Here is a 16382-nt window from a genome sequence, read left to right as displayed (position 1 = left end):
AGATCATCTATCCAGGAATACTATCCAAAAAACAGTTTGAAAAAATTCCTTTCTTTGGAGTCTTGCCTGCAAAAAGAGTGGCGAAGGGTGTGATTTTCTTGAATTTTCGAAAATCTCCAATATCTCGAAAACCAAGGCACTTTTACTAAACGTAAAATATATTTTTCTGAACCGCCATAGAGTCCTCTACCCCCAGGCTCAATATTATCCATTCATTACGCCACACCCTGTATAAAGCGGTATCGTATATTCAATGTAAGTAAATTTATATTATTTTTCATCTTAATCTAAACGATTTATATTTATTAGTCGAGTGTTTCCACAGAAAGAAAGATTGCGAATGAAGAGGATGACAAAGAATTTCTTTCTATTTGGAGACCCAAAAAGGTGGTGGTATTTGAGGACTTTATTTCAGGGTGGACGAACGCGAAAAGTGTTCAGGATTTTGGATGAATGTCGTCGTAGAATAAGTTCCAGAAAATTGATTTATCTATTTTTCATTTAAATTGTCCTATACATTATGAATGTCTTAAGTTATCAATAAATACATTATTATTATTTCAGAGTATTATACATAAACAGTCATAAATATGAGCCAATTGTCCTGTCAATTGTTAATTTATGTGAAATCTTTGTTTGAAGGTGAAGTTGCTCTTGCCTTAGTACTCCCTTTTATTATTTCGACTGCAATGGATGCAAGATGATATTTGTTGAGGAATTGTACAAATGACACAACATCTTGAACCTTAAGCTGAAGAAGATAACCAATATTATCTCTTCTGAAGCGAGTGCATATTATGTGTCAATAATTTAATTTTCTCCCGTAACAAAACTAAATGAATGTAGGAGGCTATTCATTATTCTTATTAAATTATTGTTATTGTTTTTGTTGTTCTATTGTTGTTCCTTTTGTTAGGTGTGATAGCGACTTAAAATAGGTAGGCTAGAGGGTTGTCAATTGAGATGGAAATTGAAAAAGACGTTAGTATTCAGTTCTTCGAAAATTTGTTGAAACGAGTTGAAAAATATCGAGACTCGACCGTTATTTAGAAGAAGTTACGACGATTTTAATATTGAAGACGTAAGGTTATATCAAAATTGTGTGTTGCCGATTAAAGAGTGAAAATAGTAAGAAGAATATAATTAGCCCTCCTATACTCTAGACAATTATAAAAAACCTACATGTGTTTTAAACCTGATCTCCTGTCCTTTCCACGCGAATAACTAGAGTTGGAATCCCTTCAATAAGTTTTTATAAACGTCAATTATATCCATCGCATATTTTCGACTTCATATTTTTCGAAGTAATTTGACATTGTGATAAAATACCGAGACCTTTACGTTGAACGGACAACACGGTGCTGATTCAAAACCAAAAAATGTCCTGGGAAGCGTCATAACCTCACATTTTTGTACTATGCAGTATGGAATGTATCAAATTTCCATGGCTAACCGAGTGCTTTTATAAAAGTGAATGTACCATACATTACATTTAGTCACTGTTTTCGTGAAAATTCTCCAGGATATAAATCAGTTGGGACCTGCTAGCGTTAACAATTCAGCTCATGACACTGATCTGACAGATCATTTCCCAAAACAATTCAGACAGGTATCTCCCACAACTGGTACAAGATGAGCCGTATAATCGGCCCTTTTGGTGAGACAAAATAAGGAAAGAAGTAAGCAGAAGTGCAAACGAATGGAAACATAATTCAATGTGGCACGCTCCCTGCCCTTTGGTCCTGTAACCGCTTGTGATGAAGGTAAGGGAGGAAACTCGAGGAGAGACCACGAATGAATAGATTATTTTTCCTTGTCATGAATAAAATATGCGGAAGGAAATTCATCGCTAAGCTCTAGCCATCGGCGCTCAACTTGGATTTCATCATCGATTTGTATCACCCCAGATTAGGAAATGGGTTGGATTATGAGTGACCCCACAACTGGCAGTTCATTGTTTTAAATTTCAATATCAGGAGGATTTTCGTCCTGGCTGTATTTCAGGAGCGAGGTTTGTATCAATTGACAGCTCTTTGATTGATCAGGAAAAAGTTATCCTCTTGTTCATAAAGAGGGCATTATAGCAGTAATTCGAACAGCTTTGTATGAAGTTATTAGGGATGAGTCGTCGAAATTCAATGGAAATGTGTGAACCATTTATTTGTGATATACAGGGTGAGGCAGAATAGGACTGATAAATATCATATCCACTGTCTTTCGTTTGTTTCGGTTTGAAGAGTTATTATTGTGTGTACCTGGCGGATTGTTCGACCAAATACTATCCTAACGGTAGCTTGTCGGAATGAGCTTTTTATTCGATATGTTAGGTAGAAGAGATTTCGTCGTGTATTTGACCGTATTAGCCTATCTTGTGTGACTTTTGTATATCTTGTTCTTCCACTTCAATTAATATATGCAACACTTCCACTAGTACGATAGCAATTTTACGCTCTATTGAGTGAGCTTCGCTATACCCCTAGACGGTTAGAAACCTCTTCTTGAGTTAATCCTTCGCTTAATCAACCAATAATAGTCGAAAGGCCTCTAAACGCCGGTTGAACCCGTGACAATTGGTTCACAGTATATAATACCCAACATCAGATGAGTTGCAATAGAGTACCCCAAGGGTCAGTACTTGGGCTACTTCTATACAACATATACATTTACGGTATTCCGAAGAACCATGCTAACGTTATATGCTGACGACACAGGCATGGCAACTCAACACCGCAACCCAGAAGTTATAGAACGAGTTCTATAAGAAACGATTGACGAAACAATTGACTGGTGCATGAAGTGGAAAATCAAGCTCAATGGACAAAAGAACCAAGCAATATTACTATAGAAGAGAAGACTGCGACCCACAACAAATCTAGAAGTTGACGGTGAAGAAATCGACTGGAAAAATGAAGCCAAATATTAAGGAATAACGCTTGACAAAGGACTTACTTAAAAAAGTCATATCAAACAAGCAATCGACAAAACGAAAGCAGCGATGATTAGACTCTACCCTCTAATAGGAAAAAGTAGCCACATGTCGGAAGAGACAAAATTGAAGATAATCAAAGCCGTTGCTAGGCCTCAACTGACCTATGGATCAGTTGCCTGGGTTTCGCGGCAAAGAGCCACATCAAAAGAATTCAATCCACTGAAAACAAGCTGTTACGATGTGCAATAGATGCACCTTGGTTTGTCAGGAATAGAAAGATTTATAGGGATCTAAAATGGGAAACCTTAACGGAATTCATGAACAGAAAGGCGGCGAAATTATTCGAAACAGCGATAAAACAATCGGAATCAAAAACGCAGGGTACTAGTGGACTACGACCCAGAGGAAAACAAAAGGAGAATGCGAATTTACCGAAGGAGACCAAGCGGTCAATTAAGAAGAGATTAGAATAAGAACATAAACTTACTGAAAAATCTAATAAAATTTTATCCAATAGAGGATAAACACATAAATCCCAGCACGATAGTGTGCGAGAAGAAAACCGACTAAGAAATGAACGGTTTATAGGCAAATTCCCGGAACCAATATTCAAGAAGCAGTTAAGGGTTTTTAGTGGGTCTCGAGCTCAGGAGAGTGAGAATCCCCACACTTGGTCCCCCTCAGGAGAGGGTGGTTCGTCTGACTTGCAGATTTTCCACCTGCTACACCAAAAAAAAAAAGTTGCAATAGCCCATTGTCGCATTTAAGGAACACAAAAAATATCAAAATATCTATCTCCTCTCGTGTACATTTTCTGAAGTGAAATTTTTCAAAAATTGCAAATTTCACTCTGCGATATCTCCTCTTATATTCCTCCGAGCCAATTGCGATCTCCGGTTATGCATAACCGGATATCGCAATTGGCGATCAGCGTTGCCAAGGCTCCCACCAAGGCATAAAACATCGATTCCCAAAATCCCGATTTTTGCAGCAAGAGCTCCACTAAATGACCTATTTGCACCTTTCTTTGAAAATCATTCTGTTCTACTAGTGTCCTTGGTTATGGAGAACAAAGTGGTTGTTTTGTACGGGGTATCAAATTGCTTGATTTTGGCTGTTTGTGGTACTTCTAGACTAGAGAGGTAAAAACGTTGAAAGGAGTCCTGGGCTCGATTTTCGTGAAAAGTCCATAGCTGAAAATCGTTTCACGATATCTTCATTTGTCTTGAAGATATGACCAAATTTTGATATTTTGTCGATTTCGAAAATGTGCCGTAAATTCTTTATTTAAGTACAAAAATATCTGAAAACGGTAAAAACTTTCCACAGGCACTTTTTCATTGGAAATACGTTACCATATTCATTTTTTTTTTGTCTCTTGTACTAAGGGTGGAAAAAAAAACAACTTCGTTATTTTAAATACGAATGCATTTTTTTTTGTCCTCATATCATCAAAAAAAAATTAGCTTTTCAAATATATATATTTATATATATATATATATATATATATATATATATATATATATATATATATATATATATATATATATATATATATATTTACATCCCCGCATCTATAGGTCCTCACCATATGATCCAGCAATAGGTCCTCTACCAGAACCCATGAATATATATCAGATTTCTCTGCGTATATTGGTTATTTGGCAAGGTTCGAATGTGAATCCGCCCTAATACTGGTCAAGAAAAAAAAAAATTTCTTCGCATTTTGCTATGTTTGGGTCCTCCCACGAAAATGTTTACTTTGGCTCCTCCATGTGTATATATTTTTATCCATTTTACGATCCTTCAGTCTTCCGCTGTATATAGAATATCCAAAATGTGGTGGATAGTTCTTCCGATGTATAATTTTCTTTTCATTTCACAGTGGAACAGTCCTCCGACAGTGTTGCCGGAATTAATGATCATAAAATTGACGGTTTTTATTATTCGATTCGTTTCACCAGTAGTTTTGTCTGTAGTGAATCATCACGTGTTGTGGTAACAAGAATATTTCGAATGAAAGGGGGGTACAACTCTCGACTTTTTAATACAGAGGATTGGCCATATGATATATCATTTGAAAGCTCATTCTTTCAACTTTTCATAATTTGCAGCTTTTTGTACAATTGAATTGAATTTTAATAATTAATGGTTTTTCATCATATCCCCTAAGAATATTTCCTGATTCGTGCTCTTGCATGAATCTTTTCTCAAAGATGTCATATTTTGCGATTCTGTTTATTATTAAGTTTTTTGAGTAACTTGAATCAGCAAATATTTGCTTGCGGAAAAGTCAGAAAGTCTTTACGTCTGGAAAACCAACAGAAAGCTCAACTTCAGTTTGAAACAGATACTATGTGAATTAGTTTTCCAAAAGAACGTTGCCATAAGTACTTTTTAAGAGAGAGAATCTCAAGTAAGAAAATCAATTTAGTGAAAACTATAACTAATTATTGAAAACTATTAGTTTCACAAATGTTCGAACCGTTGAAGAACATTTTGTAACATCGCTGGGGTCATTTGTTGACATTCGTTTACAATACGATGACGTAATTCTTCTGAGAATTCGGGATGAGTAGAATGAATTCTATTTTTTATATGAACCCGCAACAAACAACAAAAAAATCGAGTGGTGAAAGGTCAGACGATTGTGAGGGTCATTCTGAAGATCCTCTTCTTCCAATCCAACGATTTGGAAATCTATTGTTGAGTAACCCCATTCCGCTGAAATACCAACTCATCTTCTGAATACTGCTCATTATTCTCGATAATGTCAGTAAACATATTGAATCAATGTGGTTTTGAACGTATCTCCATTCAGATTTCCTGGTAAGAAAAAGGGCCACTTATGCGATCACCAAAGATTCCAGCCGTAACATTCAGTTTTTCTTGGTGATGTGTATGAAATTACAAAGTTAATTTGGGATTTTCATCAGCCCAACCGTTGAGGGAAAACGAACATTCATCTGTTAAACAAATATTAAAAACGAAATTTAGATCATTGGCCAATCGCTCACTCATCATTTCACATGATCCGAGAGCTGGCAATAAAAATGGTCCAGAGTTTTGTAATGACCCAAAATTAAATATTATTTAGTTTTGGGAGTGTACATGAGTCAGCACCCACTCGCAAGGTCAGGTAGTGGAACGCCTGGCGGCAAAGCGTTTTGATGTGGGTATGAAAAATTACAACATGTTCTGAAAATGTTTTATAATAATTGAAAATTTTCAGAAAACTAGTATATAGTGCAAAGAAGATGGAGAAAGTGGTAAGACCGCATTTTTTGTGGAACACGGCGGGTGAAAATTTTCAGAAAACTAGTATATAGTGCAAAGAAGATGGAGAAAGTGGTCGGACCGCATTTTTGTGTAATACAGCGGGTCAGCATCCCTCATAAGTTGTCGCCGAGGTTGTCGTCATAACGATGTCAGTGGAAGAGTTTTGTAATGGCTGAAAATGATTTTACTGTTTAATTATCATATATTATTTGAGAATAGAGGAGTCAGATGAATAGAACAGAGGCAGTCAGCATACGCTCAAAATGCGGATATTGTAATTGTTTATACAGCAATGCGCGTCGCTGACAGGTGTCTACCTACCTACCTACCTGAACTTGCGAGTGGTTTGTGACTCATGTACCAACACCCTCAACACTAAATCATATTCAATTGTGAGCCATTACAAAACTCTTGCCGATTTTACACCTAACAGAATTTGAGATGAGAGGGAAGGAGCCTCTCCACTCAAATGCCAAACTTACCTACTCGCAGTTCTTACAAACGAGGCTCTGGCGACCGAACACGAGCGGTATAACATCGACAGGTCGAGCAGTTCAAATACTTGGGAAGCTTCATTGACACTCTAGGGCTAACCTGAATACAGAGTGTTTCAAAATGACGACCTCAATCTGAAGACTAAAACAGCTGTTTAGTGGTCCTCCCAACGCTTCTTTAGGGAAGCAAAATCTGGAGGCTCAACAGGCGACATACTAAATAGTTTGAACAAAAAAAACAACGTCATATAAGACATTATGCATATGCATTATGCACATGGTTCCATAAAGTTTCAAATGCAGAAGTCTTGCAGCGCGCAAGTTGTATAACTATTGAGACTCAAGTAATGAGGTCCCGACTCAGATGGAGTGGCGACATTCTGAGAATGCAAGACACAAGACTCCACAAAAAAGCTCTGTGTGGCGAATTCACAGAGAGAGCTCGGAAAACAGGAGGCCAATATGAGCGGTTTAAGGATATACTGCATCAATCCTTAAAATCAGTTAATGCCAATCATAACTGGGAACAACTAGCGTTAGACAGATCATAGTGGAGGTCTCTGGTTCACAGTTATAATGAGAAATACAGCGGCGGTCAGATCTGGTCAGTTGCTATCCATGCCTGCGGGCATGGATAGCAACTCACCCGTGACCCATAGATCCTTCCACACTATGGGTCACGGGTGAGTTTTTTCAGTCACAGGAGGGCACACAGTCGCAAGTAGCCCTAAGGAATTGTTGGTTTGATCGCACCGACAGTTTTTTTTTTTTTTGAGTCTTTTTGAAGATATATTCTTGGTAACGGGATACAGCAATAAATGAATAAATGAACAGAATTTCAGATGGCACGGTGGTCAAAATCATCTGCAGGGTATGTACAAGATGGAATTTGTACAGTTGGAAAGTATGGCGCTTCGAAATGCTACGTTGAGAACCAGATTCTGTTGCAAGTTGCCTCGTACTCGTACTTGGATTGAGAACTACTGGACCAAGAACTGTCACATTCACCCCTTCATTCATTTTTACATTTCGCTCTTTACTACACACTGAACCAGTTTATCGGAACTTTGCCATGAACTCGAATACGTACTTTCGATTTACATTTCCATATAAATGAAGCTGATTGAATAGTTCAGCCGTTCTCTTAGCTTAGCACATAAGTTATTTTCGAAAGAAGTGAAAAAATTTCCAACCTCTCTTTAATCGTGTAAACCATGATTTCGACTGAACGCATTACAAACAATTGAACTAATCGACGGAAGAAATTAAGTAAAATGAAAATCGTGGTTTCATTGTTATTTGATTGCAATTAACGGCTGGAGGACACAAGAATAATCTTTATAAGATATAACAAAAACGGAATTATCAACAGTTCTATTCCGAACACGAGGTAAATCAAGTGCCGATATTTGTAGCAGGAAATGAAAACTCTTCGCCTATAAATGTCGAAGTTACAGAAACAAGTACCAAATACAGAAGTTCGAAATAGAAGAATATGACATCTTTGAGAAGAATTTATGCAAGATCACGAATCAGGAAATATTCTTAGGTGTTTCGAGGAAAAACCATTAATTATTGAATTTTATTTAATAATTTTTCATATTAGATAGCTTAAGTGATGTGCTTACAAATGATGTATCACATGGCCAATTTTTTCCTATTGAAAATTCGAGAGGGATAACCACCCCGCTTAGGAGATGGCTGTTTCACTTCTCAAATGTGTTAGAACCTATAGTTTTTTCACAATTTTAAGAAAATATTCTGTAATATTATGAACATCCATTAATTAGTCAAATTCAATCCGATTTTCGAAAAAAGTACAAAAATAGAAATCTGACTTCATAAGCTTTCATAATATGAGGTATCACACAACCTGTCTTCCCTATTAAAAATTTGAGGGTTGCAGCTGCCACGTTCAAGGGAAGGCTATTTTACTAATAAATAATTATGAAACAAAAAGTGTCCCCCTTCAAACAAAAATCGCCGTTTTCAAGGAATGTGGCCAATTCGCCGCATTCTGTTTCGTTTTCAAATGGCCCTCCTGTAAGTTCACCGTGACTTATACCCTTACACCTGCGAACAAGATATTGAAAACAGAATCTCATGAAATAATCCAACATCTACACACAGCGTAATGTACGATTCACGAATGAATACAGTGTTGCCGAAAACACGGAAGACCAAAGTACGGTGACTCGAAAAATTTTGTATAATCGAGGAGGACCGATCCTATGTAGAACGCTCAAAAGTATACAACTCAATATACGCGTGAAAGCGCCCTCCTGGTCCAACGCGGCAACTGCCGCAACTAAAGTATTCAAAATCGACAAAAATCAGCTCTAAGTCGTCCCGCTGAAATTTTGCCAGGTGGTTGCCTATGCTATGAGGAACCATTTAACACGCGATGTGTTAGGTCCTCCGTATACGGAGGACTTATCGCAGCCGGAGGACCAATACCATGAAATCGGGCTATTAGAAGAGGACCTATTTACCGCAGGATAAATATATATATATATATATATATATATATATATATATATATATATATATATATATATATATATATATATATATATATATATATATATATATATATATATGTCGATATATTTTTTCTTACCCAAGGCAAAATCACGATTTCAGTAAAATTTTTATATCGATAAAATTATATGAAACCATTGAACTCAAAATGGTCCACTCCCAATAAATATTTATCACTTTGATACGAATTGAAACTTTCCGTTCATATAATTTCATTGGTTAGCTGAAACACCTATAACAATAAAATCATGTAATTCTTGTAACTCTCAATTGGCATAAATATCTTACAAAATTTCTATGAGAAATTTTAATATAACTTATAAAAATTTCTCAAATTGGGTTTCCTTATTCTGTGAACAAATACTACTTCTTTTTCTAACATAATTCACTGAATTCAACAGCATAACTGCGGAAATGTAACTGATTGCGTTCCTGACTCTCTGCTCCAAATCAGCCCTATTAATGACTGGAGTCTTGAAAATTTTATTTTCAACATATCCCCACACGAAGAAATCTAAAGGATTGAGGTCTGGTGATCTTGCTGGCTAGGCACTAGGAGCATGTGTTCCCATCCAATGATTCTCGAATAAACTATTCAATTTGATTTCAGTTCGTTGCGAATTATGGGCAGGTGCGCTATCCTGCTGATAAGAAAGCAACCTCGATTCACTGAGAGGAATATTGTCAATATACTCCTAAACAAAATTCTCTGAAATATTCAAATAAGCCCGCGTGTCCAAATTTTCTTCATATATTTTGGGTCCCAGAAATCTTCCGTTCACAATTGCAAGCCATACATTGTATTTAAACCGTCCTTCCCTGTTTATTTGTCTACAAATATTTTCATTTCAGTATGACCAATAGTGTTCATTATGTCTATTATAGAATTGTATCAAAAATGAAAATTTTACTAAAATTTACATTAAAATGATTTTGCCTTGAGTAAGAAAGTAATATATCGACCTATATATATTTTCGAAAAGCTCATTTTTTTTGATGATATAAGACCAAAAAAAGAATGCATTCGTATTTAAAATGAAGAAGTTGTTTATTTTTTCCTCCCTTAGTACAAGAGATAAAAAAAAGTTAAATATGGTATCTTATTTCCAATAAAAAAGTGCCTGTAGAAAGTTCTTACCTTTTTCAGATATTTTCGTAAATAAAGATTTCAAAATCGACAAAATATCAAAATTCGGTCATATCTTCAAGACAAATGAAGATATCGTGAAACGGTTGTCAGTTATGGACTCCTCTCAAAGTTTTTACATATCAAGTCTAGAAGTACCAGAGATAGCCAAAAGCAAGCAATTTGGGGTACCCTGTATATTCCACTAAACCAAACAGTTGATGATTCAATAGATTTGAAGTGAACTGGAAAATGAAAACCGGAACAACCAAAAATTCGCCTGCAAAGAAAATGAAATATTATCACGATGAAAAAAAAATCAGTTTTAGTCCGTCGTAGGAATGACATCGTATTGTTGACCATAATACGGAAATTGATGGGATATATTTCATGTAGAACAATTCTGAACTTTCAACAATACATTTCAGTGGTAAGGAATCAACAAGTGTCCATATTAATTCGACACGGTTGAAGAGGCCAGACGCGAAGATCCCTACTTTGAGGGCTTCAAGTAATATTACGGAAAAATATGAGAGTGCTCGGTGTTGTCGAAGTAAATTAATCTACTTTCCTTTCATTGGTTTCCAGATTATGTTTCTTTATATCTGTGTCACAATCTTTCGTTCACGGTTCTTTATTTTATGATGTAAATAGATAGAACCCTCGAATTGATACCTGTAAAATAAATTTCACCAAGCTTTAATTCATAAATTTAATTTATCCACAAGAATTTTTTTACTCACAGCCACTGAAATCACCTTCTTATTGATATGCACTGATATTTCTATTTTACTAATCGATTCACTCGAATATCTAGGAATACTAAATTGGGGATTTCAGGATATTCAATGAATGCCGAATCGTATGCACCTTTTGATTAAACAAAGTTTAAGATCTAAAACGACGTGTGAGGTAAACGTCCACAATTCAGCGTCGTACGCAACGCTCGGATCGCATCTCGTTTAATGAAACGATGCATATGGCCATACGTATAAATTCATTGTCAAAAACACAAAATGAATGCCGAAAAATATGGAATTCAACACTGTCAAGAGATATTTTTTTCAAAATATCCGTCAATTTGTTTCTGTTCGTTGAACCTGCTGGGATTTATAACTCATTGCAATCAAAATTGATGGCTCAGTTCCAGTCATCAGATCGTATCTCCGAAACTCTAGACGCATAAAATAGGCGCAATTACTCTAAAATATCGAGCAAAGAGCTAATAAAACAGAATAAATCATACACTACGGATGCGTAGGAGAAGCTGGCTGAGTGTAACGGATCCACTCAAAAACAATAAAAACAAAACGATCTATTTTTACCTCGGAGAAGAGGAATTCGACTACTTGAAAGTAAACTGATAGTTGCTATTTTGGCAGAGCGCTGCATGAATGCGGGTCGTTTGTATACGAATTTGTTAGTTTTAAATTAGTAAAAGTACCAATAACAAATTTCATATGCAATTAGTGGTCGTTGTTCCCACTGCGAAATAATTCGAAAGTGATTTACTCTCAGTTTGTTTATTTATGTTGGCAACACTTCCATCAGTAGAGCGCCTCTGGTGGAATTCGCTTGTTGGTGGAAATTCATGCTCTGAATTTTTCTCAAACCTACGGCTGGAATTTATTGAGATACTCAGGTTCGGAACGTAAGTATCGATTGTTAATTATAAAAAAATATATGGCCTCTGTAATTGAATGGTGAACTGTTTACAGATAAATCCGTCACGGTAAAAATATTATGGGAATTCACCCGTGTTATATATTTTCATTTCGATCAGTAAAGCTGCATTCATCAAAACTCTGTGCACGAAACTGTGCAAATATAAAAATATTCATTTATGTAGCATTGATTACTGCTTAACTACCTATATATTTACTATTGTGATGGAACTGAAACAAATGTAAATCATAAATTCACAGTGCTCCAATGGAACATTCTACTTTTTATCCCATTTTGTTGCTAATTGTATATAAATATTGTTTTAAGTTCCATGAGAATATAAGCTCATTATTATTGTTATTGAAATCCATCATGACTAGTCGAACAATATGGAGAAAAATTATTTCTTCTTTATTTCGAATCGAATTTCATACTTTATTTTATAATCGGAATGCTCGTCGGAAGAATTGTGATTGCTACATAACCGTTCCTCGTTTCTTAGGTGGCTGATTAATGTGTCTACCAACTTTTTGTTTCGAGTAAAATGTTTTTCCTGAAAATTCTCAGAATCTTGGTCACGCGGATTTTTCCAATATATTCATACAAACTATATTTTTGAGAGATGCAATTATAAGAAATATCGAAGAAAGAGGGCAAAAAAATTATTGTCTCACAAAAGTTGGAACACCTCAGGTGTCTACCTACGAGAATATGTAGATATATCATATCATTTTATGGAAACTTATTGATAGCCACCTGATTTTATCAGGATTGCCTAATGAAAACTTATTAAATACATATATTTATTGGATTGTTGGAAAAATGTTTTTCAGATTAAATAATCTGATTTTGAGGGCAATAAATATTGCCCGTCTTATTATATCGTGATTTTATTTAACTTCTGCACAGGCTTCTTCTATCCTCTGCTGCAAATGCTCTCGTGAAGTCAGAAGTGTCTGTCACTTTTTCACGCACACTCAGTGGGAACTGAGGCTTTAAATTGAAAAAGATTTGAACAGATTAAAAAAAAAAAATTAAAACCTCGAACGAAGGCACTGGATAATATCACCAAATGAATGAAAAATGAATAAATGACATAAAACATGAATTCGTTCGGTTCCGGTTTCATTGTTGTTTCATGAAAGGAAATAAAAAAATTAAGGTTTTTCGGAAGAATAAATTTTAATATTTACGTGTGTTATGAAGGAAATACACTTACGGATTACATTTTCCAAGAGGGTTTCAATCATTTGTATCTAAATTCAATATGTAATTTCAAAAGAATTCACAGCTCGACTTTGCATGATCTTAAACACTTTTTGATGGACACTCAGTATGTGCTGAGGGTTTAAAATAAAGAAGAATTGAACAGAATTCAAAAAAATTCAGAGTCTCCGCAAAGGACCATGAATATTATCACCGAAGGAATAAAAACAGGACCGCATTTCGAAAAAATGACATAAAATATAATTTCGTCCGGTTCCTATTCCCTTGTAATAAGTGTGCCATGCAAAGTTAAAATTGAATTCCTTGAAAAAAATTATGTAGTTTCTCATACCAATAACGAAATTTCTGCAGGGGATATGAAAAATGTAGATTTCGGTGCTTGAATGAAAAATCATGATATTCTGAGTACTGCCTTGAAAATATTGATATTTCATGAACCGTTTGGAAGAGCTTTCCGAAGTGAACAAACCCATAAGATTTGATCGAAATCAGACCTTGCATTCCAGAGTTATGGGTATCGCAAATTTAGGTCAATATTCATGAATCACCCCGTATCTCCGAAACTAATAGCCTCAGGATACAAAACAAGCAAGTTTTCTGAAAGGCCTGGATGACCTGCATTCACCATTAGGCTATGGCCTCATGAAACACCCTGAATATATTTTTTTTCCATATCAATTATAAAACGAAACAACGAAACAGACCTCTGGAATTTTTTATTTAATGTTAAACTTTTTGTAATCACGCATAGATTAAGATGTCCTGTAACATTGCCATATATCAAGAAAACATCCTGTATATCAGAATGCGTTTAAGAACGTATCAATTTTTAACGAATTATTTGAAGATAATAATCATCTCGAATCCTATTCTTTCGAGACCTTCAGAACAATACTTATGACTTCATTGTGTACAATAAAAGGTTCTCTGTTCTTATAACCCCCACTAAAGCTCCATCAATCGTTTCCAATTCACATCAAACTTATTTTTCCAGGCGAAAACAAACAACAACACGACGTCTGGCAGTATTCTCAGGTGAGTACGAAATTCATTTACGAAAATTGCAATGAGCAACGGAGCGCAAAAATATCCGCCAGTAATGAAAATTTCAACAATTCCGGAATGGAAGAACGAAAAGAGGACGTACCATCTTCGACATCTTGAAGGTTGAAATGTAATTTTTTATATTCATCATGAATGTATAAAAAAAGCCGCTTACGGATGGAGGCTCTCAGGAGAAATAAGTTTCGTGACTGGCAGCAACTGGTAATGTTTCTCCTATTTCGACTTTGCGAACTCGGCATCAAGTTAGAAAGGCTAATTGATCGCAAGAATAATACACTCAAGTGCTCGTATGAAATGAGACTTGTTTAACAAAGTGAGAGTTTTCATTTAAAAACGGAATACAACTGGAGTTGAATAAATATGCTGTTTGAAGTTGGAACTACATGATATTTGATCTCTTTAGAAATTTCTCCTAAGTTAGGCTCCTCAGGGGAAAGGTACCTGTATAAGTGAAAACATTTCTTGAATCTAATTCATATGAAGAAATTCTGAGAAGGTTCAATGTTTTTGGATTAAGGTCCATATTTGTAATATTTTTAATAAAATAAATTAATTGTAGAGGTCTGTTTTTCAAAAGCTGATTCAGAAATCAATGTGGACCAGAGTTGAATAAAAAGGCCGATGAATGTTCAGGAAACCCCTGAAATATTAGGCCTGTAATGAAACTGACAGATGGCAACATACTCAGTTTAGTTTGGTTACCTAGAAGAAATTTTGGAGACTACGATGAATAGAAAGCAAAAAAAGCGGTTGGCTTAACTACGTCCTTGAAGCAGATAGGAAAGCAGAAACCCTAGACTCCGATGATATCTCTGATAATATTTCAAAAGGAACACAAAATGCTTGTTCAATTCTTCATGGAATGTTTTTTTTTTTGGTGTAGCAGGGGGAAAATCTGCAAGTCAGACGAACCATCCTCTCCTGAGGGGAAACAAGTTTGGGGTTTCTCACTCTCCTGAGCTCGAGACCCACTAAAAACCCTTAACCGTTTCTTGAATATTTGTTCCGGGCATTTGCTTATAAACCGTTCATCTCTTAGTCGGTTTTCTTCTCGCACACTATCGTGCTGGGATTTATGTGTTTATCCTCTATTGGATAACACTTTATTGGATTTTTCAATAAGTTTCTGTTCTTATTTTAATCTCTTTTTAATTGATCTCTTGGTCTCCTTCGGTAAATTCGCATTCTCCTTTTGTCTTCCTCTGGGTCGTAGTCCACTAGTCTCCTGAGTTCTCGATTCGGATGGTTTTTCGCTGTTTCGAATAAGTTCTCTGCTTTTCTGTTCATGAATTCCGTTATGGTTTCCCATTTCAGGTCCTTATAAATCTGTCTATTCCTGACAAACCAAGGTGCATCTATTGCACATCGTAGCAGCTTGTTTTCAGTGGCCTGAATTCTTCTGAATTCATGGAATGTCCAATACGAAAAGCTACATTCTTCAAGATGGGCCAGGGATTGAAATAGCTACATATTCTTAGATCAGGGTGTCTCAATATAAGGTTCATTTTCGGGTTTTCATTCTTCACATGATTTTATGATATAGAGATTCTATGATAAAATATGAAGGCGTACAAGCTGCCTCAATCTGTGTCTAAACGATTTCGGAAGCTAGATATTCCTAGCTCCCTTAGATCAAATTACATTTTATTTTTTATCTCAAAAGGTATATATCTTCTGTTGAAATCCCAAGCCATCATTTCCACTGTGAATAATGTGGCAATCGCGAAAATAATTTCAAATTTCAAAAACAGCATTGGCGTACCATGTTTTGACCGAATTTATTTGGACAGTCTGTACGGCCGTCAGTGGTAAAAATAAAAGTATTTTCAATTTGAAAAAATATGCTCTAATGCGTATTCGTAACCTAGCAAAACTAAAAAAACGTATACATTTCAAAAATATTTTTAAGAAACCAGCAGCCTGTCTCTACTGTTGAAAAAATAAAATAAGTAAAAAGTGTAGCAAAATTCGTGCAAAATTCTTCACAGGATGTGCATTACCTCGATTAAAAAAATGCAATAGTATATTCTAAATTACATGACTCAGATTTCTATTC

The 16382-nt window shown here is 35.5% G+C and overlaps 1 protein-coding gene across 1 annotated transcript in view; it reads left to right on the top strand.

Annotated features, from left to right (window-relative positions):
- Nucleotides 1–11745: 11745 nt before the first annotated feature.
- The window catches only part of LOC123309531 (gamma-sarcoglycan), a 51081-nt gene continuing 46444 nt past the window's right edge, over nucleotides 11746–16382 (top strand). The window contains exons 1-2 of the mRNA XM_044892693.1: nucleotides 11746–12020; nucleotides 14256–14296. The gene's annotated coding sequence lies outside the window, so the exon portion shown is untranslated. The remainder of the gene's footprint in view (nucleotides 12021–14255; nucleotides 14297–16382) is intronic.

The sequence above is a fragment of the Coccinella septempunctata genome, chromosome 3, assembly GCF_907165205.1.
Source record: "Coccinella septempunctata chromosome 3, icCocSept1.1, whole genome shotgun sequence".
Lineage (NCBI taxonomy): Eukaryota > Metazoa > Arthropoda > Insecta > Coleoptera > Coccinellidae > Coccinella > Coccinella septempunctata.
This window is presented reverse-complemented; position numbering and strand designations above follow the sequence as displayed.